Below are 25,842 nucleotides of genomic sequence, written 5' to 3'. Positions count from 1 at the left end.
CTACTTTCCCCTACATCTGCTAGCCCACCACTGAAAGAGTTCATGCAACATACTCAACTATGCTAGAGCCCATAATAGCTTGTGGCTGCACACGGAAGGTTCTAGCATGAATAATCTTATGACCCATTTGAGCCTGGGTGGCGAACCGTAGGATGATCACACGGGTACTCCGGGATATCCTAGGACAACACTGGATTCTCCAGGTGCCCGCAACCAATCCACACAGATGTGTATTTAAGTAGCCACCTTAAGTTAACCATTAATTAACAATACTCACACCTGTCATGGATATACTCACCCAATCCACATCTATGAGCATAGCATAGCAATCCTAAGCATAACGTAGAAGTAACTCCCAAATGTTTGATAATAAACGGGCAATAGGTTCTACCTCATCATCTTCTTCCCAAACCCACATGCTATTTAGATCCTAACCATGCAATATTTTTGGGTGGAGCTAATGCATAAAAACTGGGTAGTAAAGAGGTATGATCAAAGTGTTACTTGCCTTGCTGATGATCCACAAAACCTAGAGACTCGTAGTAGCACGCTTCGCACTTCAGGAATTCTATCGCAAACAAACAATAACATACATAAGCGCTCAACTAAAAGCACGGGTAAAACTCAAATAAGAAGACCTAACCAGAAAGTTCAACTCAAGAACTCCGGTTTGCAAAAAGAATCAAATCAAACGGAGCAACGAAACTCAAACTATGAAAGAAACAAGATTCGTTTACTAATCTGGACTAAATTCAAATTTTAGAGTACCAAAATCGAGTTCAAGTTGGTTAAGCAGAAAGAGGGCTTCGAGATGAAGATTTAGGTGCTTGTTTCATCTAATTCGGATAAACGAGTAAAAAGTTATACTAGGTCGAAGATTAGGGCAGAAATCACGATCGAAAATAATCGCAAATAAACCCTGGAAAATAAAACAAGACGAAGAGGCTAACGAACGAACGTTCGCTGTCTGCGAATAACTGACGAACAACGTTCGTTTAAACGAACATATGATGAACATCCGCTAAATAACTAAACCGAAAATATCGAACCGATCTAAAAAAACTAGATCTAGGTTTTCAAAAAAACCGACGGTTTTCCGAGAAAAACCGGGACGGCGGCGGCGGCGGCTCCGGCGGGCGGGTGGCGGCGCGGGGCGCCTAGTGTTAGGGTTCTGGCAGCAGCGTGGGGCACCTAGGGTTAGGGTTCAGGTGGCGGCGCGGCTTGGGCTGGCGGCGGGGTCGGGCCTCGCCCTGTCGGGGGTTGGATACGACATATGGCAAAGGATGGCTTATCATGGTGGGAGCGAGTAGAACGTCACCGGTGCCTGGAAGCGGGATGAGGCGAAGACATGCACGCCGGCGAAACTTACCCAGCTTCAGGGCTCTCCTAACAGATAACACCCCTACTGCTGCTCTGCGGGGTCTCCGCATGATCACTAAGGCAAAGTGACTACAATGGTGCTCCTGGAGCTGTTTCGGGAGGCAGGATAGGCAAGGCTAGCTCTCTCCTCCCTGTGCTCTCTGGTCTATCTCTATCTAGGTCTGAACCCTTTGCATGGGTGCCCCGGAGGGTTTATATAGGCCTACCCCCCGGGGGTACAATAGTAATCCGGCTGGGCGCGGGTCCCAGCCGTCTGTCTCTCAGGCCACCGTCTTCCCCGCCGGCTTCTGGGGCCCGCCGACTGGCGGGTCCCGCGGACAGGCTTGATACTGTAGCGGCACTCCTGATGACGCAGGCTCGGTCACTGGGTCGTGACAACAGTGCCGCCATCTATCGGGCGATCACTCTCGCCATTCCCCATCCTATCTGGTTAATGGCTCGTGGGGCCCTGGGGAGGAGTCGGCCGACTCCAAGGAGGCCGACTCCCACAGGTCCGTCTTCAGGGCGCCCAGGCCGCCTTCGGCCCACCCACTGATAGGCGGCCCCTCCGTCTTCAGGCCGTATAGGCCGGCGTCGTGGGCACAGTGCGTGGCGCACTGTGGCTGAGGTCAGGGCAGGCATGGCAACAGTGCCGCGCCTCGCTGGAGATCTTCCAGCGATACGGCTCACTGTAGCCATGCCGGCCCTTCGTAAGCAGGGGGGAACTGCCATGCCGTGACCGTACCCCACATCGTACTTCGGGATCGCCAGCTCGGAGTCGGCTTATCTCGGAGTCGCCGTCTGGGACTCGGCTTGTCTTGGAGTCGCTCATGGGACTCGGCTTGAGGGGCGCGGCCTGCCCCGATGTCTTGAAAGGTCCTGGGACTCGGGTTAGCCTACCCGTGGCCCAATACTCCGACAGTAGTCCCCGAAGCTGGTGAAGCCCTGCGGACGCTGCATGGTGGGGCTTCAACAGTTTCAACCTTCCAGGAATGGACTGTGGAACTCGGCTGCCGTCTTCCCTTGGGCCGACTGTCGAGAGTCGGACGTTTAGCGAAGAGCCGCAGCTCGAAGTTCGCGGCGGGAAACCAGGCGGCGTGGCTGATACGCTTCCCCGCAGCCATCAGGGCGGTCCTATCACGCGGCGCCACGTGGGGAGGGCAGTCTGCCTGCCCACGCGCACGACGGGATGGGCCGTCAGGTGGGGCCCGCCACTACCATGCCTCGGCATACGAACGGATCCATTGCGGCCATGGACGATTGGTTTTCCCACGTCGTTACTGCGTGCAGTAACTTCGTGGGGTAAATCATGGGGCGGCGTGGGGCATCGTGCGCAGTTAATCCCACGCCCGCCCCCTCGGCTCCTCAGCCCATAGTCCTATAAATAGGCGGGGGGGGGAGCGGAGCGGCACAGCACGTGCGCCCTTCTTCCCCGCTCCCCCGCCTCATCTTGCTTTCTCTCCCTCCTGCCTCCGTCGTTGAGCAAGAGCACTCCATACCACGATGATGAGCTCTTCCTCCGCCGTGGCCCCCACCGTGCGCTCCGGCGTGTGGGATGGCTCGGAGGTAGAAGAGGAACACATCGAGTTCCTCCACCGGACACGCCGTCTCCCCAGCGCGGACCTCGTGCGCGCCCGCACCGCGCCGGAGGGGGAGATCCGGCCGGCGCCGGAGGAGGGCGAGCGGGTCATCTTCCGCTTGCACCTCATGCGCGGCCTGGGGCTACCGGCGAGCAGCTTCTTCCGCTCGTTCTTGGAGTTCCACAGCCTTCAACCGCACCACCTCACTCTGAATACGGTGGTGTTGCTCTCCGCCTTCGCCACTCTGTGCGAAGGTTTCCTCGGCGTTCTCCCCACCATCGAGCTGTGGGGATAATTCTTCTCTTCTAAGCTCGGCACGCACATCACCGGCGTGCTGGCTTAATGCGGCGCCTTCATCGCGATGCGGCGCTCGACGGCCGACAACCCCTTTCCTCCCATCATGCTGATCAAGTCGGTGAAGATGTGGCAGCGCTCATATTTCTACGTGAAGAACCTCGCCTTCGACGGCGACTGGGTCAACCTGCCACCTTACAACGCTGCCGCCCTAACTGGGAGGCTCCCCAGCTGGTCTCACCGAGTCAAGACACTGACTCCCGCCGGAGCCGCCGCCGTAGCGCGACTCCGGGTCTTGACGCAGTCGGAGGGTCTCGTCGGGGCCGACTTGCTGGCCGCCTTCGTGGCGCGCCGAGTTCTCCCGCTCCAAGGTCGGCCTCACCTGATTTGTCAGATGAACGGCCTCCGAGACCCGAGTCGGATGTGCACCAAGGAGATGCCCCGTGCGGAGGTGGCAAACATGGTGAATTATATCGCGAACTGCGAGTTCGGGGAGGACTGGCAGTTCGGCAAGGAGCCGTACTCGCGCGACAACCCCCCACCAGTGGTAAGTCGCGTCCCTCTATTGTTTTGTCTTCTTTGCGGCCGACTCCGGCTTCTGACTCTTGTCGGTTTCTTCTGAGCTAGAATCCCCTTATGCAGCCTGCAGCCGGCGCCACGAGACAGCCCCGTGATTATGTTCTCGATCATGCGGAGAGCACGTCGACGACCCCGACTTGGGGGCGGCGGCGATGGAATCCTACGCCGATGGCGGGGGAGGAGGAGCAGAAGGTGACTTCAGGCCCTCGGCCACCTTCGCCGACTAGCCTGATGACGCCGCCGAAGGGGAAGTCGCTCCGCGCCACCAGCCGAGGGTCGGCTCGTCGGGCGCCGGCTCCTCCGCCGGCCTGGCCGTCCAAGGCGGCGCGAAGAGGCGTCACGCCGGGCCGACTGCGCCCGGCGGCAAATTGAAGAAGTTCAAGGGGCGGCCGTCGCGACCAAACGGGAGGAGGCGGCCGCGAAGGCCAACCGCTTCCGAAGGGAAGTGAGAAGGCCGCCGCTAGTCTGTGCGTAAGTCTTTACGCTTTTTTATTTTCCTTCGTTGGATCTTGTCCGAGTCTTCTTTTGTACTCCCTCCATTCTTCTTCAGGGCCCCTCTTTCCCTTGAGAGAGTCGCTGTCCCCTCCGTCATGGGGTCGGCAGAGACGTCCGCCAATACTCGGCGGGCCGACCCCGCCGCCGACTTGCGGGAGGCGACGGAGCGAAATGCGCGGGAGAAGCGCGAGGAGGAGGCCGAACGTCTGGAGAAGGCGGAGGCCGACAGGGCGGCCGCCTCTGCCCAAAAGAAGCTGGAGGATGCTGAAGCCGCCCTAGCGGCGAGACGGCGTGCCGAGGAGGCCGCGCGTCGACGATCGGCGATGCTCGTCCCCCCACTATCATCTGCACCACCGCCTCCGGAGTTCACGGGGCAGACCGGAGAGGCCGGCACCGAGAACCCCGTCGTGGAGAAGGAGAGCGGCGAGGCTTCCATGTCGGACACTCTCGTGCCGCCACCGCCACCTCCACCACCGTCTGGGAGACCGCACGGCAAACAGCCGATGGGTCCGTCGGAGCTGCCGGTCACGGACGAGGCCGAGGCGCGGCTGCTTCTCCAAGTCGCCTCGCCGGTGCGCCGCCGTCTTGAGAGGGCGACCTCGGCACCGCGACCTCGGGAGACCGGCGCCGCCAGCTCGGCAACCTTGGACGCCGAGGCCACAAGAGCCGCGCCCACCGGTTGGTTGCGCAGAGGCGGCACCGGGCCGCTGAATCAAGCGCTTCTAGACGTTCAGGCGAAGTTGCGCGCTGAACGCGACGCCCTTCAAACTTGCACCAGGGCGCATCTCGCAGCGCGGACGGCCGTCCGAGTACGTTTCCTTCTTCTTTTTGATTCTTGTTTTTCTCTGTGGGGGCGCGCCAGCGCACCCACTGGGTGTAGAACTCCCTCTGGCGAGCTCCAAATACTAACTTTGTCTTCAATGACTTATTGCAAGAGTATCACAACCTCCACGCCACTGCCTTCAACCGCACTGTTGAGGAGTTGAGCAAGCGGGCTGCCGACTTGTTGGAAAGCTGGAGTAAGTTCTTCTTCTTCGCGGGGGCGCGCTGGCGCACCCGCGGGCTGTAGTCCCCGAGATTTGGGCCGACTGCTGAGCTGTTGGGCCGGATCTTCCCGGAGATCTTCTTTCTAACGACTTATTTGTCTCTTCTTTTGTTCTTCAGGAGCCAACGCCGTTCTTCAGGAGCAGCTGGGTGAGGCCAATACCGCCCGGCATGCCAAGGAGGAGGAGTGTAGCAAGCTTGCCGCGGAGCGCGACCTGCTGGCGGCGCAGCTGGCCGAGCAAAAGGAGCTGCTCAAGAAGGCGCAGGACAAGGCTGAGAAGAAGGAGGCCGCTCTCCTGGCTGAGTTCGAGAGCGAGCGCTCCTCCTGGACTGACAGGGAGGCGATGTTGACCTCCGGCTTCCACGAGATCGAGGATATTGTTGATGGTAAGTTTCTTTCGTTTCTTCGGGCTTCCGACTATGTGTCAGGCCGACTTGTGATTTTTCGACTTGCTTCTTTTTTGTCTTGGCAGACTTCTTCCCTGGTCACTCGCAGGCAGTCCCTCTGGCCATTGAGGCTGCTCATGAGGTGCGAAGGGCAAGCGGTGAGGAGATCGCCGCTAATGCCCCCCGAACCGTCGATGAGCAGCTTCTGAGCATTGAAGCCCGTCTTCGTTCGGCACACCGGAGGATGCGCCGGCTTCAGCGTGTCGGCGCCCAGGCGGTTGCCGCTTTGTGGCCGGACATGCCGGCTCTGCGCACCGCCAGTCGGACCGCCGACTGGCTGGAAGTCGTCGCCGGTCGTCTTGAAGCTTGGAAGGGTTCCTCGGCCCGGGCCGGAGCGCGCCGGGCCTTGGAGTTCGTCAAGGCATGGTATCCGGGGCTGGACCTGGACCGTCTGGCCGTGTTCCGGTCAGAAGCCCAGGCCGAGCTGGAGGCCGTGGAGGGCGCCCTTATCGAGCGTGCGGCGACCATCGCCGAGTACACGGACACCAGTGTCTTCGTGCCCGAGCGGGCTGAAGGCGGCGAGGAAGTGCCGCCAGAGTGATTCGGGATGAACCCGAAGTATGGCGAGGACTCGGCGGAGGTGATCGACTCCAGCACCGAGGAGGAGGACAAGGCGGAGGACGAAGGCGAGGCGGAGGTGCCAGAAGACGGAGCAGGCGGCCAGCCTCAGCTCGACCGCGCCTCTAGCAACGAGCCGCGTCGAGAGAAGGCGACTGCCGCCGGAGGCGATCAAACCGAGACCGCCCAGCCGACTGCCCCGGTGCCTGACACCGTCGTCTCCTCCGATCCTCTGATCCCAGATGCCGCCTCCTAGGCTGCCTTTTCCGCCTCTACTTGTCTGTCTTAGTAATCTTTCGAAAACTTTGTTAGATTCGAACAATTCCACCCGCGGGGTGTATCTTGAACTTCTATTCGAAGGTTCGGCCAAGGGCCTATGTAAATATTTATCCGATTTCCGTCTTTCCTTGCTTACTGCTCTTTAGGTTTTTCCCTTTGCCGCCTTCCTTTAGTCGCTGCCTTGCCAGTCGGACAGCCGCTCTGCGGACTGTCGCTGGGTCAAGTGCTTGGCTACTTCGGGAAGGCAAGTACTTGGCCGTTTAGAGTTTCTTTAGCAAGTCGGATAGAAAGCGACAGGCCGACTACCCGAGAGTCGGCCGTCCTTGATAGAGGTTAATAAAGACGGCGAGCCGACTACTCATGAGTCGGCTTTCTGCTTCAGAAATGCTGGAGGCCGTCTTATGCTATGTTCGTGCTTTAGGTCCTTAGCCATTTTTTGTGTGGGCGCCCGTTCTTCCTCACTCCTGCCTGCCTCATAGTCGCTCTGCGAGTTGCGGCTTTGCCAAGAGGCGGATTGGGCACCACACACTACTTGTCTGACTGCGGGAAGCTCCTCATAGCGCAAGGCGGCGAGTCCCCAGGCCGACTAGTCTAGCTCGGTGCCAAGCGGCTTGTAATGAAAGTAATGCACTCGAAGGCATAATTCTTATCGTATAGATAACAAAAAAGGCAGTCCCCGAGCTCGTCTCGGGGGGCCCAAAGTCTTAGTACTTTAATACAAAGGGGTAGTGCGATACATACTGCATCAACTGTAAAATCTTCAAAGAAGATTTGCATTCCATGGGCGCTCTGTCTCTTTGCCGGAGTCGTCCCTCTTGCGCGCTCGGGGCTTCTGAGCGTCGATCAGATAGTAGGCGTCATTCCCTAGCACCTTGCTGATGATAAAGGGGCCTTCCCAAGGTGCCGACAGCTTGTGCTGGCCGGCTGTTCGCTGGATCAGCCGGAGCACAAGGTCGCCTTCTTGGAAAGATCTTGGCCTGACCTTCCTGTTGTAGTATCGACGCAGACTCTGCTGGTAGATGCTGGACCGGCTGAGTGCCAACAGCCGGCCCTCTTCCAGCAGATCGACACCGTCTTGACGTGCTTCTTCTGCTTCTTTCTCGGTGTACATGGTGACTCGCGCGGAATCGAACTCTATGTCCGTTGGACTGATGGCTTCGGCACCATAGACGAGGAAGAAGGGTGTGAAGCCGGTTGACTTGTTTGGAGTCGTGCGCAGACTCCAGAGGACGGCTGATAGCTCCTCAAGCCAACAGCCGGCAGATCGCTCCAGCGGTACGACGAGTCGAGGCTTGATGCCGGATAAGATGAGGCCGTTCGCTCGCTCCACCTGGCCGTTTGACTGCGGATGGGCAATGGACGCTAAGTCCAGTCGGATGCCCTGCGTCACGCAGAAACGGGCCAAGGCGCCTTTGGCGAAATTCGTGCCATTGTCGGTGATGATGCTGTGTGGGATGCCGTACCGAGTTGTGATGTCAGCGATGAAGGTCACTGCAGTCGGACCATTCAACTTCTTGATGGGTTTCACCTCCACCCACTTGGTGAACTTGTCCACTGCGACAAGTAGGTGAGTCAAGCCACCTCGTGCCGTCTTGAATGGTCCCACCATGTCCAGGCCCCAGACTGCAAAGGGCCAGGCAATGGGGATAGTCTTGAGTGCGGAAGCTGGCTGAAGTTGCTTGGAACGGAAAATCTGGCACCCCTTGCACTTTTGGACTAACTCTTTGGCCTCTTCCAGGGCGGTTGGCCAGAAGAAACCGTGCCGGAAGGCTTTGGCGACGAGTGCCCTGGAGGCCGCGTGGTGACCGCACTCGCCCTCATGGATGTCTCTGAGGATTGCTTGGCCTTGTTCTGCCTCGACGTAGCGTTGGAAGACGTCGGTAACGCTGCGCCTGACTAGCTCTCTGTTAACTATGGTGTAGGCTGCCGCTCGGCGTTGCACTTGTCGAGCCAAGTTTCATCGGTTGGCAGCTCTCTGTTTACTAAGAACCTAAGGATGGGCTGGGCCCATGAAGGTGCTGCTATTTCTTCAACTGCCACTAGTGCGACTTGGACAAGGGCGGCCGGGCTGGGAGGCGGTGGGTTGGAGTCCGCAGCCGCTTGCTAATTTGACAAAGTCCCGGGGCCGACTGGAGCAGTCCCCAGGCCGAGCTCTGGAGTCTTCGATCTTGCCACTGCAGTCCCCGGGCCGGGTTCTGAAGTCCCCGGGCTGGCTTCGACTATGTGTTTCTTGGAGTCGGATCCGTCTTCCTCAGGCGGAGCCGGCACAAAGATTGAATCTGATTCTGGTGACGGCTTGATAGAAGGCTTGAGGAGGCGCCGAAGGGCGACACCAGATGGTATTGCCTGGCGGGTGGAGCCGATTCGTGCCAAGGCGTCTGCTTGGTCGTTGACATTCCTTGGCACGTGGAGGAACTCACACCCCTCGAAGTATCCGCTGAGTTGCTGGACGAGGAAACGATAGCTCGCCATATTTGCGTCCTTGGCGTTCCCAATCGCCAGATGATTGCTAGACCACCAAGTCAGAGTCGCCATAACACAGGATCCGGCGAATGCCGAGTTCTTTGGCGAGCCGGAGCCCGTGGATGAGCGCCTCGTACTCGGCCACGTTGTTGGAGGCGGTGAAGTGGATCTGCAGCGCATATCTGAGCTTGTCGCCCTTGGGGGAAGTGAGGACGATGCCGGCTCCCAGGCCGATGCGCATCTTGGAGCCGTCAAAGTGCATCCGCCAATGGGTGGAGTCGGGCGCCGGCGGCAGATACTGGGTCTCAGCCCAGTCGACGAGGAAGTCGGCCAGTGCTTGCGACTTGATGGCGGTGCGGGGCTCGTAGTAGATGGTGTAGGGGGCCAGGTCGATGGCCCATTTGGCCACTCGGCCAGAAGCATCTCAGCTTCCGATGATCTCGGCCAGTGGAGCTGTGCAGACCACAGTGATTGGATGCTCCTGGAAGTAAGGCTTCAATTTCTTGGCGGCAAAATGCACGCCGTAGCACATCTTCTGGTAATGGGGGTAATTCTGCTTGGAGGCCAACAATACCTCGCTCAGGTAATATACCGGTCTCTAGACAGGCAGCGCCTTGCCTTCCTCCTTGCGCTCGACTACAATGACTGTGCTGACTACTCGGCTGGTGGCGGCAATGTATAGGAGCATGGGCTCTTTGGGAGTCGGAGCCGCCAGCACAAGGGGAGTAGTCAACATCTTTTTAGTTGGAGAAAAGCCTCGTCCGCCTTGGGAGTCCACTCAAAGAAGGTCGTCTTCTTGATGAGCTGATACAAGGGGAGAGCCTTCTCGCCCAGCTGACTGATGAATCGGCTGATGGATGCCAAACAGCCGGTGAACTTCTGCACATCTAACAGTCGTCTGGGTGCTTCCATCCTCTCGATGGCCTTGATCTTCATGGGATTGCACTCTATGCCGCGTTCGGTGACCAGGAAACCGAGGAGCTGGTCGGCTGGTACTCCAAAAACGCACTTCTCTGGGTTGAGCTTGATCTGGAATCGGCGCAGATTCTCAAATGTTTCCTTGAGGTCCTCCAGCAAGGTTCCACGCTTCTCCGTCTTCACCACTACATCATCCACATAGACGTGGGCATTTCTGCCGAGTTACTTCAGGAGGCACTTCTGCATGCAACGCTAAAAGGTGGCGCCGGCGTTTCTTAAGCCGAACGTCATGGTCAGGTAGCAGAAGGCTCCAAACGGCGTGATGAAGGTGGTCTTCAGTCTGTCAGCCGGGTTCAGCTTGATCTGGTGATATCCTGAATATGCATCCAGGAAACTCAACAGCTCGCATCCGGCTGTGGAGTCTATCACCTGATCGATTCTCGGCAGAGCAAATGGGTCCTTGGGGCAAGCTTTGTCGAGGCTCGTGTAATCAATGCACATTCGCCACTGCTTGTTCTTCTTCAGCACCAGTACTGGGTTTGCCAGCCACTCTGGAAAAAACACTTCCATGATGAAGCCGGCTGCCAGGAGCCGGGCTATTTCTTCTCCAACAACCCTTCTTTTTTCTTCTGACAGGCGGCGCAAGGGCTACCTGACGGGCTTCATATCAGATCGGACGTGTAATTTGTGCTCGGCGAATTCCATCGGGACACCAGGCATGTCCTTGGGGAACCATGCGAAGATGCCGCGATTCTCATGGAGGAAATCGACAAGCTCGCCTTCCTATTTGCTGTCAAGGCCTGTGCCCATGACAGCGTATCTCTCCGGGTGCTCCGGGTCCAACGGTATCTTCTTTGTTTCTTTGGTCGGCTTGAATGATCCTTCTTCTTCCGACTCCTTGGGGTCGGGCGATAACTCAGGCTGCTTGCCGGCCATCGCCACAACCCGATCGAGAAGTCGTTTCTCAGCCGCGATCACCAAGGACTCAGCCAGCTGACTGCTTTCGGGCACGCAAGCGGATGACTTCCTATAGTCGCCGGACACGGTTAGGATTCCCTTGGAACTCGGCATCTTCATCTTGAGGTAGGCGTAGTGGGGGACCGCCATGAACTTGGCCAAGGCGGGTCGGCCAAGCAATGCGTGATATGGGCTTTCAAGGTCCACCACCTCAAACCAAATTGGCTCTCGGCAGAAATGATCCTTGTCTCCGAAGAGGACATCTATCAGGATCTTGCCGATTGGTGAGCAGGAAAGGCCAGGGACGATTCCGTGGAACACAGTCCGGCTGCTCTGAAGCTATCTTCGCTTGATTCCTAATTTCTCCATTGTATCCTTGTACAGGATGTTGATACTGCTGCCTCCATCTATCAGTACTCACGAGAAGCGAGCGGCCCGCCTATCAGTGGCGAGTGTGGCGCCTAAGACCAAGGCGTAGGAGCCTGGACTCGGCATCACCTCTGGGTGATCAGCTCTGCTCCAACTGATAGGCTTTTCGGACCAATGCATGAACTCTGGAGTACTTGTCGCAACCGCATTCACTTCTTGCTGCTGTCGGCGCCTGCTGCGTCGGTCATCCGCTACACTGTTGAACACCACATAGGCTCCGTGCTCATCCGGGAACTCGTCTTGTATCGCGCCGACTGGCCTGACGGCCCGCTGCTAGGGCGGTTGTGGAGGAGGCGGCCCAGCAGGAGGGGGAGGGAGCAGGCCGTCCCCCTTGGAAATTCTGGTCAGCCAGTGGCATTTCCTGGTGGTGTGGTTTGACGGCTTTGCGCCGCTGTGGAACTTGCAGGGACCATCTAGAGTCTGCTCGTAGGAGAAAGCCGGCAGCCAGTTGGACTTGTCGCCCTTCTGTTGCTTCGCCGGAGGCGGTCCCTCCAACTGCTGGTCTTCTGCTGTTGCCACTTTCCGACTGTGGGAAGTCGGCTGCGGGGCTTTGCGCTTCTGGTCATTCTGCTGTTGCCGCCGACTGGTGTCTCCGGCCGGAGTTCTTGGAGCCTGAGGGGCGACTTTGCCAGTTGTGCTGACCCGAATCTCCGCCTTCATGGAGGAGTCGGCCATGGCGTACTTGTCCGCTGTGATCAGCAGCTCATCGAGGGTCTCCGGCTCGTCGCAGAGGAGCTTGTGCTTGAGGAGGGTGCCTTCTCTGTACCCGGCAGTAAAGTACTCGATGGCCTGCACCTTGTGCACGCCCTCGCAGGAGTTCCGGAGTTCACCCCAGCGCATGAGGTAGTCGCGAGTAGACTCGTCAGGGCCTTGCATACACAAGGAGAGTTGGCGTGGCTTGGGAGGTCGCTTGTAAGTGCTGGTGAAGTTGCGAACGAAAGCCTCGGTGAAGTCAACCCAGCTGTTGATGCTGCGAGGCTTCAGACTATTCAACCACGTCCGGGCCGAGCCCTGGAGCATGAGCGGGACGTATCTTACGGCAACACGCTTGTTGCCGTTCGCTATGTTGACGGCGGTGGAGTAGTCGATCAGCCAATCTTCCGGCTTCATGGTGCCGGTATATTTGGGCGTGTCTCGGGGGAGCATGAACCCTTTGGGGAAGGGCTATTCTCGGATGCGGGGTCCAAAGCAGGGGGACCCAACTCGTCTTCTTCTTCCAGCACCAGGGATCGGTGGAGTTGGTCGATCCGGTGGCGGGCGTCGTTCTCTCCGACTCCCTCTCGGCGGCCAAGGCGGTTGCCAAGAGTCGGATGTTCCATGGGCGGCGGGGAGACTCGCCTTTCTCTGCGAGGAGGGGGAGGCAGGTAGTCGTCCCGCCGTTCCACCGCTTTGGGGCGGCCGTCTTGGTCGCGCTCGATGGTGATGTGAGTCCGACTGTGGCTGACAGCCGGCTCCTTGTCCTTTTTCCCACGGGCCCCGCCAGTCGGCGTCCGAGACGTCGCACCTTGGTCTCGGCGAGGCGATGGGTCGTCGTTTTGGCGCTGCGGCGCCTCGGTGCGGCAGCCGACATCATTCTGCGCGGCAGCCGCATCGAGGAGCTGCTGAACTCGCTCCGTTATTACGCGGCGCTCTTCTCCTTCGAAGTTGTCGAGCTCGTCTGCCGCCGCCTGGGCGGCACGGATATTCTCTGCGGGCGTGGCATACACAGGGCGATCAGCCCCGAAAAGGTTGGCGATGGCCGCGCCGCGCTATCGGACCGCGCCTAGGCAGCTAGGCCCGGTTGGAGCCGGCGAGCCGCCTACGGCGCGATCCCTCTCGCGTTGGTAAGCTTCTGACAAGCGCCTCATGCTTGCCGGCTTCTTTGCACCCTCGACGAGCTGAAGGCGGAGCGCCTCCAGCGTCTCGGTGTCGGCGTCTTCCGGAATCGGCGCTGCAAGGCCTCGCAGGGCTGCGTCAAGCGGGTCGTGCGCTCCTTCGCCGGAGCGCTCGCCGTGGTTGAGGACGAGGACCTCAGTGACGGTGCTTCCGCCGCTCCCCGCGTAAGAGAGTGGATCGTCGTAGACCACCACGTTGGTGGGGAACACGTCGAGCGACGCGGTGTCGGAGTCGACCAGCATCGGGTCGGTGGATCCTATGGACTCCAGGTCCGCGGCAGGCTCGCCGGCGATGTGAAGTTGGTCGAGGAGGCCCGCGAGGAGGCTCTCGGGGACACTTGTGCCTGCATCGGACGCAGGCTCATCGGAGAGGCAAACCTCGCCGATAAGATCGGCGAGGCAGCTGGCCGCACAGGCGATCTCAGTGTCGTGCAGCGCATCGGCACATATGCCATCCGGCGTGCCGGGCTGGCTGTGCTCGTCGGGGAGGAACAGGGTTCCCGTCCAGAGCAGATCTCCGGACGGCGGTGCACCTCGCCCCACGGTGGGCGCCAAATGTCGAGGGTTGGATACGACATATGCCAAAGGATGGCTTATCAAGGTGGGAGCGAGTAGAACATCGCCGGTGCCTGGAAGCGGAATGAGGCGAAGACATGCACGCCGGCGGAAGTTACCCAGCTTTAGGGCTCTCCTAGGAGATAACACCCGTCCTGCTGCTCTGCGGGGTCTCCGCATGATCACTAAGGCAAAGTGACTACAATGGTGCTCCTGGAGCTGTTTCGGGAGGCAGGAGAGGGCAAGGCTAGCTCTCTCCTCCCTGTGCTATCTGGTCTATCTCTATCTATGTCCAAACCCTTTGCATGGGTGCCCCGAGGGGTTTATATAGGCCTACCCCCCGGGGGTACAATAGTAATCCGGCTGGGCGCGGGTCCCAGCCGTCTGTCTCTCAGGCCGCCGTCTTCCCCGCCGGCTTCTGGGGCCCGCCGACTGGCGGGTCCCGCGGACAGGCTTGATACTGTAGCGGCACTCCTGATGACGCAGGCTCGGTCACTGGGTCGTGACAACAGTGCCGCCATCTATCGGGCGATCACTTTCGCCATTCCCCATCCTATCTGGTTAATGGCTCGTGGGGCCCTGGGGAGGAGTCGGTCGACGCCAAGGAGGCCGACTCCCACAGGTCCGTCTTCCGGGCGCCCAGGCTGCCTTTGGCCCACCCACTGACAGGCGGCCCCGCCGTCTTCGGGCCGTACAGGCCGGCGTCGTGGGCACAGTGCATGGCGCACTGTGGCTGAGGTCAGGGCAGGCATGGCAACAGTGTCGCGCCTCGCTGGAGATCTTCCAGCGATACGGCTCACTGTAGCCATGCGGCCCTTCGTAAGCAGGGGGGAACAGCCACGCCGTGACCGTACCCCACATCGTACTTCGGGATGAGGGAGAAGTCATGGGCCGACTCTCCATAGTCGGCCTCTCTGGAGATCGCCAGCTCGGAGTCGGCTTATCTCGGAGTCGCCGTCTGGGACTCGGCTTGTCTTGGAGTCGCTCCTGGGACTCGGCTTGAGGGCTGCGGCCTGCCCCGATGTCTTGAAAGGTCCTGGGACTCGGGTTAGCATACCCGTGGCCCAATACTCTGACACGCCCTTTAAAGGCCGGCCGGGCGGTGTCCGGGTCGAGCACGACCCGTTAGGTCGGTGCTTTGTTTTTTTAAATAAATCTGACATGGGAAAACAAACAAAAGAAATACTAAACTGAGTCCAAAAATCCTGAAATAAATTTTCACGGTCCTCTAATAATATTGCGGACAAAGTGAACATTTATTTGGGCCACTAATGCAATTTTGAAAAACACATTTTCCTAATTCAAATAAAATAGAAATAGAAGTCCAAATAAAATTCTTATTTGATTTTAACATTTTCCTCCAATATTTCTTTTATTTTGGAGAAGTCATTTTATCCCCTCTCTTTTATTTTATAATTGAAATATTCGGGGAGAAAATGATTAAAACCAAAATGATCCTCTTTTCAATATTTGAGAAAGTCAAATATGAAAATTACAAAATCCCTAACTCTCTCCGTGGGTCCTTGAGTTGCTTGAAATTTTTAGGATCAACCAAAAATGCAATAAAATATGATATGCAGTGATGATCTATGTATAACATTCCAAATTGAAAAATTGGGACGTTACACGGCAAAAGGAGGAAGCATTCGACCAAATCTTCGGTTGTGCTCTCGGATTAGACTAGTTGTGCTAACTTAAAATTTTATTGTGTAGAATGGATGCAAGTTTTGGTATTGGGAAGAAGAGTACATTGATATATTGATAGAACACAATTTAGTAGATGTTCTAGCACTTTTAGCTAGCATATAGGCTAGAGATGAGACTAGTGCACTTGTTGATAGAATAGAGGCTAGACATGAGACTAGATGCGAGGAAGCAACGTCTACTTCTTTACACTCGAAGAAGAAAGAAGCACGCAAGATCGAGCCTTCGCAGATCAACAATGAATGCATCGAGAAGACACTAATTCAACTTACAGGAGCAGTTATGGAAGTTGGATATCTTCTAAAATGTATTCTCGTGGTTCTTGTTTTCTTTGCTCTTGCTTTTCTAGTCAAATTTTGGTGATGTATTTCCATGTACCAAAAATCAATGATGAAAAAAAGATATGTGTTTGCAAAGAAAAATGTACACGACCGGGATGTGTCCGCGCGTTGGGTGCACGACCACCGCATCCGAGAAATGGCCCGGACACGACCCCATTACCCTACCCAAACGGACAGAATCCGGGCAAAACGGAGGTCCGTTTGGGGTCGTGCATTGGAGTTGGCCTTACAAGTGGGACCGCAGTTGAGGAAATTGACTATGGGCAAACCCCCACCTTGCCCGCCGCGTGATGGCTGAGTTAGAGAAACGACGAGGTTGAAGAGAGAGTTGTAGCACTGACTCCAAGAAATATGGTGTCAGATGGAAGTCGTGTTGGTGGCGTGTGACGTACTCCTGGACGTGAATGCTTGTTCTGGCCCATACCACCCTACTACTATATAGTAGTAGTATCGAGGATTCAAGGTGCTGGTTACGTACAGCGAACACATTAACATATGGCCCACCTCACACTATGGACAAATTTCCTGGAGTCTGTGCTAGGTTAAAAAGTGTTCTTTGTGAGGGTGGGCGGCTGGTCTCAAGTTTAAAACTTGTTGTATTACGTATACGTAGGTGTAGAGATAGTGCAACAGTTCTGAAAGTTTGAACCCAAACATCAGAATGCAATTTCTACTGGACTCATCCGAGGACCTAGGATGATGGGATTCACAACTACAGTAAAAACACCCGCCCGACGCACGAAGCATGTGAAGCTATTACAAATAGTGTACTATTGTTGATTGGCCTCATCCAATAACCTGTTGCAATGCATGTACAATTATGTATTTGGAAAATATTTTTTTGCCTCGTGGCAGCACCCACTCAGAGAAGCGACTCAAAAGCCATTCATAAATTTAGTAAGTTTATCACAGGCATATCATTTTATTACATACAACAGGTCATCAACCCACAACGACAACGAGGATACAGTATAAATACTAAAGTTTTCATCACACAACAAATACCAAGCAATGAAATAAACTTCAACACAACCAATCCTCGGCGTTGGAACCAGAAGTGATTCTCTGGGAAGGGCCATCTACTGTCAATCTCGAGAACAACACAGGACTAATCATCCAGGCTGAAGCGGCCTACTATATCACGGCCGGGGTAGGGAACCACCGAAATGTCCGAGGTATAGATACAATTTCTTCTCATAAATGGTAGTAATGTTGTGTCAACAGCAGTTGGATCGCCTTTCACCATCATTGGATAGTTTTGTCCAAGGAAGAGCAAGTTTTCTCCAAGACTATCAATACTGTACTAGGGAGAAGGTGTTGGCGCTAGCACACTAGTATCCATTCCGAATACCATGCAACGGGTGTTGGAATAGGTCCGGAGAGTGCGACCATGGGAGACAACACCTGCTTCCTTAGGAGTAACATCAGAAGTGGGCTGTATACAGACAAGAAGGGGTGATCCATCAGAATAAGTTGCCAGGCACCAGTGAGTATATGGGCCCTGCTCGTCCTCATGCTCATGATCATCACCATCGTTATCTCCCCCTTGGTTATAATTTTTTTCAAGTATAGGTGGTGGAATGTTCATAGGACCTTGGAAACACAAGAAGAAGGTTAATTAGTAAAAGGAAACTTGCTAACCCGCATGCATGTGGATGAAACAATTATAATTACGTGGAAGACAAACGTACCGAAACTACGAGGATTCCATGCAAAAACAATGCCAAGAGTGGTGGAAGCAAACACAAGACCCTCGTATTGAATTATATCATAGTACACATCTGTGTATAGAAACTAATTTTTGAGCAATATCCATCCAGTCGAACTATGAAGGATGGCAACAAGCTTGTCGAAGATAGCAACAACTACATAGTTCTTGTAATGCCAAGAGCGGTTAGGAACTCGACAAATTGCTATCTTCCGTAGAAGACAATCACCATGATCGTGCGCAGAATACCGTTCTGCTCAACCTCTGGGAAGTCTGAGATTTTTGGAAGTGGCACCAGGTGACGAGTGTACACATTCACAAGTTCCCACTCGCAGTTGTACCCAATATAAACGACCAAATCTCCATTTGCACCTGCCCAAGCCTTGCCCTCAAGTGATGGCATCTTGACATCATATGTATCATTATCAAGCGGCATCAACATGCACAAGGTGAGGCTTCCCTCGTCCCCGCACTAGTCAGAAGGGTCACATCAAAGAAGATAGGGGAGATCAAACCGCTCCTAGACCCTTGGGTTCCTTGTAATGATGTTATTAGTTGAGTCGAGAATGATCTTGAATGAACCTGCCATGCTAGTCGAGGTGATGATGTCACACCGATCAATGAGTTCCACCACCACGTCATCTTTCAGATCGGGGCAAGAATAACGGGGTCGTTTTTGGGCTGTTCCCTCCATGGAGAATACGATCAAACAATGGAAGATGGAAGGGTGAAGGCAAATGGAGGAGGGAGGAAGAGCGTGCGACAACAATTCCAAATCGAGAGGGAAATGCGAAGAGTCGGTGGACGGTTGCCAGTTTGCCACGATACATGAAGAGGCGCCCGACCTACACATCCATTTGGAAATTGTACAAAAGGACTCACCGTTGTCTCACTCACATGTTGGAACGGGACCACATGTCAACGAAACATGGTGTCGGAGTAAATTACCATGGGTAGCCCAATCTGCTCCCCCATAGTATTTCAAGACATCGGGGCCGGCTGCGCCCCTCAAGCATCAAAGACAAAGGGACGCCTTCTTATGGCCGACTGGTCCAAGCGGCCCGCTGCGGGAAGGCGGCAAGGCCCCGAGAGCAGCCCCGGCGCGGGCCGACTCCACGAAAGCAGCCCGGAGCGGCCGACTCCTGACAGGCGGCCACCAAGGCGGCCGACTCCTAGCAGGCGGCTCACTCATGCACCCTCAAAGTTTGCACCCACATAACAGCGACGAGACAGGGCGTGGATACAGTACAGTCTGCCACCCCCGAATCCCATGGTGAACATGGCCACTGTGCATCATACTGGGCAACCATCCCTGGCCTGGCATGACACTATTGCCACGTAGCCCATGACATCATCTATGGCAGGAGCGGCCATGACCCCACGACGGCCCGTCGATACAGCCCGCAGGCAGCGAGCCCTACCTATCTATGAGATGCCAGAAGACGGCTAGCCCTGACCAGCCGGCATATGGGGAGGCCGGCTCCCAGCAGTCGGCCCTCCCCTTCCCTAGAAGTTTGTGCGCCATTAACCAGAAAAGATGGGGAGTGGCTAAAGTAAACACCCACTAGGCGGCGGTACTGTAGCCACGCTCTCCCCGACCAAGCCCCCATCATCAGAGGCTGGGCTACAGTAATGAGCAGTCGACAGGACCCATAGGCGGAGGGCCCTAGCTGTCGACTGAGAGCCCGACAGCCGGCGGGACCCACCAGGCGGTGGGCCCCAGCTACCGGCGGAGAAGGTGGCGACCACAGACACTGACGGTCCGGGCCTACACCCGGCCGGATTACCATTGTACCCCTGGGGGGTAGGCCTATATAAACCCCGCAGGGCACCCATGCAAAAGGTTCAGCTCTTAGAGATCACACACACACACATAGAGAGAGGAGTAGAGATAGCCTTGCCCTTCTTCCTCCTCTAGCCGAACAGCTCAAGGAGCAAGCTTGTAGGTACTTGTTGATCTAGTGATCATGCGGAGACCCCGCAGAGCAGGATTAGGGGTGTTATCTCCTAGGAGAGCCCTGAACCTGGGTAAGATGCATCGCCGTGCATATCTCTGCCTTATCCCGTTTCCAGGCACCGGCGACGTCTTACTAGCTCCCACTATGATTAGCCATCTTTGGCATATGTTGCACCAGCCACCCGACACATGGTGTGTAATTTCTCGTACAAAATGCGATCTGGCCGCGTTGGCCTGAGGTGCCGCATTAATTATCGACCAATATTTTCTTAACATACAATCTGAGTGGATAGCTCCTGTGGTCATCACACGTGAGCGGATATATAGGTGGGCTAGGTGGGTAGGCGGCAACAATCTGAGTGCTAAAAGAGTTGATCTAATGTTTGGTTTTATTTGGATTTTCCAACTATGACCATTGGATAGAGTGAATCAATGGCTTACGTTCAAAGTTATTCTCATACTATAGAATGGTATAGGAACGTGGAGAGATTTGGTTTATTTTATATCGCTGAATAATATAAAATATTATGGGTGCAGACGCTCCACCGCGAGGTTTGTTGCTCCTTCTCGGTCGTCGGAAATCTATGTTCTTCCACTCTTTCGTTTAGGACATGAGCTTTGTTCATCCTTTTGCCGACACGCGGGACATCTATATTCCTTTATTTTAAAAGTCATACTATATGCCTCCATGACATGCGGTACATCTAGCATCAAGGTGGTGTGTCATGCAAGAAAATGGAGATATGCAGTGCGTAAGTGAGTCATGCACTTCGATGGCACCTAGTACTACACAAGTTTTTTTCCCTCGATGACACATGAATAGTGCACGTACTCAATGACAGAGCACGGGATGGTAGCCATGGACATGGTCGGCCCTTTTTGAAGAGAGTACTAATAAATAACTTTGATGTGTCCCGTCAACTCAACAAGAAGCTTGCTTACTATGCCTTCTCCCTCGCCAACGTGTGCGCGGTGGCTCACAGCACAAGGAGAAACTTTTGCTTACAAGCGGTGGACGTGGTGCAGTTCATTTGGTGTCAGATTGCCAGAAGTACTACTGTAGTACCATCATTATTGTTCGACTTCCAGAAGAGGAGAAGAGCCAAGCGCAAGGTCACCTACTAACCTAGTACAGTACTACCATAGGTGCTCTGGGAAGGGACAACTATTGTCAATATCGAGAGCAACGCGATCATCCAGGCTAAAGTGAAGAGCCAAGATCATACTACTATGGTACTCACACTCCAAGAAGTGACTCGAAAACCATTCATAAATTGCAAATGTACCATTCATTACATACAACAAGTCATCAGCATGCAACGACAACGAGGATATATGTTGGATTATAGATTATTTCCAACAAAACATTCTAGTAAATACTGAAGTTTTAATCACACAACAAATAACAAGCAATGAAATGAACTTGAACTCAACGAATCCTCGATGTTGGAAACACTTTCTTTGAACCATAGGTGCTCTGGGAAGGGCCAGCTATTGTCAATATCGAGAGCAACGTGATCATCCAGGCTAAAGCGACATATATCAGGACCAGGGTAGGGAACCACCGCAATGTCCGAGGTGTAGATACGGTTGCTTCTCATAAATGGTAGTAACATTGTGTCAATAGCAGCTGGATCGCCTTTAACCATCATTGGATAGTTTGGTCCAAGGAAGAGCGAGTTTTCTCCAAGACTATTAATACTAAACCAGGGAGAAGGTGTTGGTGCTAGCACACTAGTATCCAATCCCAAATACCCTACAACGGGTGTTGGAATAGGTCCAGAGAGGGCGGCCATGGGAGACAACACGTTCTCCCTCAGTAGTAACAATCTCAGTGCACTGTATACATACAAGAAGAGGTGATCCATCAGAATTAGTTGCCAGGCGCCACTGAGTATAGAAGTTCTGCTCTTCCTCATGCTCGTGATCATCACCATCGCTATCTCCCCCTTGGAAACAGGACCTTGGAAACACAAGAAGGTTAATTAGTAAAGGGAAACTTGATAACCCGCATGCATGTGGATGAAACAATTATAATTACGGTGGAATACAAATGTACCGAAACTACGAGGATCCCATGCAAAAATAGTGCCATGAGTGGTGGCAGCAAACACAAGATCCTCATATTCAATTGCATCACAGTACTCATCCGTGTATAGAAACTGATTTTTGAGCAATGTCCATGGACGAACCATGGAATCAGTAATGACGGCAACAAGCTTGTCGAAGATAGCAACAACTTCATAGTTCTCATAATTCCAAGAGCGGTTGGGAACTTGACAAATTGCTATCTTCCGTAGAGGAAAGCCACCATGATCATATTTGAATGTACGCAAATCATCTGTGTGCTCAACCTCAGGGCACTCTGAGATTTTTGGAAGTGGAATCCGCTGACGAGTGTACATATTCACAAGTTCCCACTCGCAATTCTACCCAATATAAACAACCCAATCTCCATTTGCGCCAGCCCAGGCCTTACCCTTAAGCGATGGCATCTTGACATCACACATATCATTATCAAGCGGCATCAACTTGCACAAGGCGAGGCCTCCATCATCCACGCCCATGCGAACAGGCTTATAGCAAAGAAGATAGTGGAGATCAAACCACTCCTGGACCCTTGGGTTCCTTGTAATGATGTTATTAGTTGAGTCGAGAATGGTCTTGAATGAACTTGCCATGCTAGACGAGGTGATGACGTCAGACTAATCAATGAGTTCCTCCACCACGTCATCTTTCAGATCGGGGCAAGAATAACGGGGTCGTTTCTGGCTTGTTCCCTCCACGGAGAAGACAATCGAACAATGGTAGAAGGAAGGGTGAAGGCAAATTGAGGAGGGAGGAAGAGCGCGCGACAACAATTCCAAATCGAGAGGGGAAGGTGAAGAGGTGGTGGACGGTTGCCAAGGTACACGAAGAGGTGCCTCGGCCTACATAGACGTTCGTTCAGAAATTGTATAAAAGGACTCACCGTCGTCTCACTGACATGTTGGAACGGGACCACAGGTCAACGAAACATGGTGTGTCATTTCTCGTGCAAAATGCGTTCTAGCCGCGCTGGCCCGAAGTGTCGCATTATTTCTCAACTTTGTTTTTTTGATGGCATGTCATTCAGTTTTGAAGCATGACTAACTGGTACTGTATGCGGAGAAAATATAAACTACTCTACCACTACTCCACCTCTAGTACTAGTAGTATAAAAAAATATGGGCTGGAGCTTCAGCGCTTTCTTGCTAAGGGTTGCCCACTTGCTTCTCACACTATCACCCTCTCTCCAGATCTAAAAAAGACAGCCTCTCCCTCCCTCCTCACCGGTGGTCACAGATCCACCGGGGAAGAAAAGGACATGCAGCATTGACGCACTTGTCATCGGCAAGCAAGGTCACACACTGACGACAAGGCCTTCCTCTCAGACCTAGCGACCGCATGGAATGGCCTCCGTCCCCAAGCTCGTTGCCGTAGTGTGTGCGGAGGATGACGATCACGAGCAAAGCCACTTCCTGCCGACCCTCAGGTATGCTACCTATTTTCGAACCATACCTTGTTCTATTGCCCCATCTGCACATCGCTGCATGTGGATCTTTTTCCACTCCAACATCTTCCCAATTTGCTATCCTCTGCTCTGCTGGTCACGTAGACGAAAACCTTAATTTGCACTATTAAAGGAAACCCTACTTCATGCAGACTAATCCATGTCTGGGTTGAATAAGGAAAGGAAGGGAGACTGTACTGTCCAAGAGAGTAGGTATCGAACCAGCATCTAGGTTGAAAAGGGGAAAATCGGTAGCTAAGGAACGAATCTCGTGTCTCTTGGTTGAAGAAGGGTAGAAAGGCATGACAACGCAATAGAGAATGACCATGTCGATCAGTTTGTTGTCCTCACATAGGAAAAAGGTGGCTAAAGAGGAAAAAATGGGACGTAATCCACATATACTGCCTGGATATTTGTTGCTCTGGGAAACCATACCTCCCTCACCACCCTATGCGTCCGTGGAGGTACATCGTACTGGTGCACCCACTGTCCGAATGGGCCTCCCATGCTCTTATTGCCAGTTTTTTGCTGTTAGTATAACGCCAACAGTCAAGTGCTACATCTTGAGCTTGCGTTGGTTTTCCTTAAAGAGGAAAGGGTGATGCAGCACAATAGTGCAAGTATTTCCCTCAGTTTTTTGAGAACCAAGGTATCAATCTAGTAGGAGGCTCCTCACAAGTCCCGTGCACCTACACAAACAAAACAAGAACTCGCAACCAACGCAATAAAGGGGTTGTCAATCACGACCACTTGCAAAAGTGAGATCTAATAGAGATAATATGATAAGATAAATATATTTTTGGTATTTTATGATATATATTGGAAAAGTAAAGATGCAAATAAAAGTATATTGAAAGCTTCTATGATAAGAGATAGACCCGGGGGCCATAGGTTTCACTAGTGGCTTCTCCCGAGATAGCATAATTATTACGGTGGGTGAACAAATTACTGTCGAGCAATTGATAGAAAAGCGAATAATTATGAGATTATCTAGGCATGATGATGTATATAGGCATCACATCCGTGACAAGTAGACCGACTCATGTCTGCATCTACTACTATTACTCCACACATCGACCGCTATCCAACATGCATCTAGAGTATTAAGTTCATGAAGAACAGAGTAACGCTTTAAGAAAGATGACATGATGTAGAGGGATAAACTCATGCAATATGATATAAACCCCATCTTTTTATCCTCGATGGCAACAATACAATACGTGCCTTGCTGCCCCTGCTGTCACTGGGAAAGGATACCGCAAGATTGAACCCAAAGCTAAGCACTTCTCCCATTGCAAGAAAGATCAATCTAGTAGGCCAAACCAAACTGATAATTCGAAGAGACTTGCAAAGATAACTTAATCACACATAAAAGAATTCAGAGGAGATTCAAATATTTCTCATAGATAAACTTGATCATAAACCCACAATTCATCGAATCTCGACAAACAAACCGCAAAAAGAGTTACATCAAATAGATCTCCAAGAAGAGGAAGGAGAACTTTGTATTGAGAATCAAAGAGAGAGAAGAAGCCATCTAGCTAATAACTATGAACCCGAAGGTCTGTGGTAAACTACTCACAACTCATCGGAGAGGCCTTGGAGTTGATGTAGAGGCCCTCCGTGGTGGATTCCCCCTCCGGCGGAGCGTCGGCGACGGCTCCAAGATGGGATCTCGAGGATACAGAAGGTTACGTTGGTGGAAATAGTTTTTCATGGTTGCCCCTGATGGTCTCGGGGTACATGGGTATATGTAGGAGGAAGGAGTACGTCGGTGGATGCTCGAGGGGCCCATGAGGGTGGGGGCGCGCCCACCTGTAGGGGGCGAGCCGGGCACCCTCGTGGCCGCCTCGCTTGTTTCTTGACTTGCACTCCAAGTCCTCTGGATCACGTTTGTTCCAAAAAGATCGCTCTCGAAGGTTTCATTCCGTTTGGACTCCGTTTGATATTCCTTTTCTGTGAAATAGTGAAATAGGCAAAAAAACAGCAATTCAGGCTGGGCCTCCGGTTAGTAGGTTAGTCCCAAAAATGATATAAAAGTGTAAAGTAAAGCTCATAAACATCCAAAACAGGTAATATAATAGCATGGAACAATAAAAAATTATAGATACGTTGGAGACGTATAAAGAATCCCCAAGCTTAATTATTGCTCGTCCTCGAGTAGGGAAATGATAAAAACAGAATTTTTGATGTGGAATGCTACATAGCATTTTTCTCAGTGTATTTCTCTTTATTGTGGCATGAATGTTCAGATCCAAATGATTTAAAATAAAAGTTCATATTGACATAAGAAATATTAATATTTCAAGAATACTAATAAAGCAATCATGTCTTCTCAAAATAACATGGCTAAAGAAAGTTCATCCCTACAAAATCATATAGTTAGGCTATGTTTCATTTTCATCACACAAAATACTCCCATCAAGCACAACCTCGGTTTCAGCCAAGCAATTGTTTCATACTTTAGCAATCTCAAACTTTTTTCAATTTTCACGCAATACATGAGCATGAGCCATGGATATAGCACTATGGGTGGAATAGAATATGATGATGGGGATTGTGTGGAGAAGACAAAAAAAGGAGAAAGTCTCACATTGATGATGATAATAAATGGGCTATGGAGATGCCCATCAATTGATGTCAACATGAGGAGTAGGGATTGCCATGCAACAGATGCACTAGAGCTATAAATGTATGAAAGCTCAACAAAAGAAACTAACTGGGTGTGCATCCAACTTGCTTGCTCATGAAGACCTAGGGCATTTTGAG

Source organism: Triticum aestivum, chromosome 1B (genome assembly GCF_018294505.1).
Source record: "Triticum aestivum cultivar Chinese Spring chromosome 1B, IWGSC CS RefSeq v2.1, whole genome shotgun sequence".
Lineage (NCBI taxonomy): Eukaryota > Viridiplantae > Streptophyta > Magnoliopsida > Poales > Poaceae > Triticum > Triticum aestivum.
The sequence above is the reverse complement of the archived record's forward strand: the minus strand, read 5'-3'. Positions refer to the sequence as shown.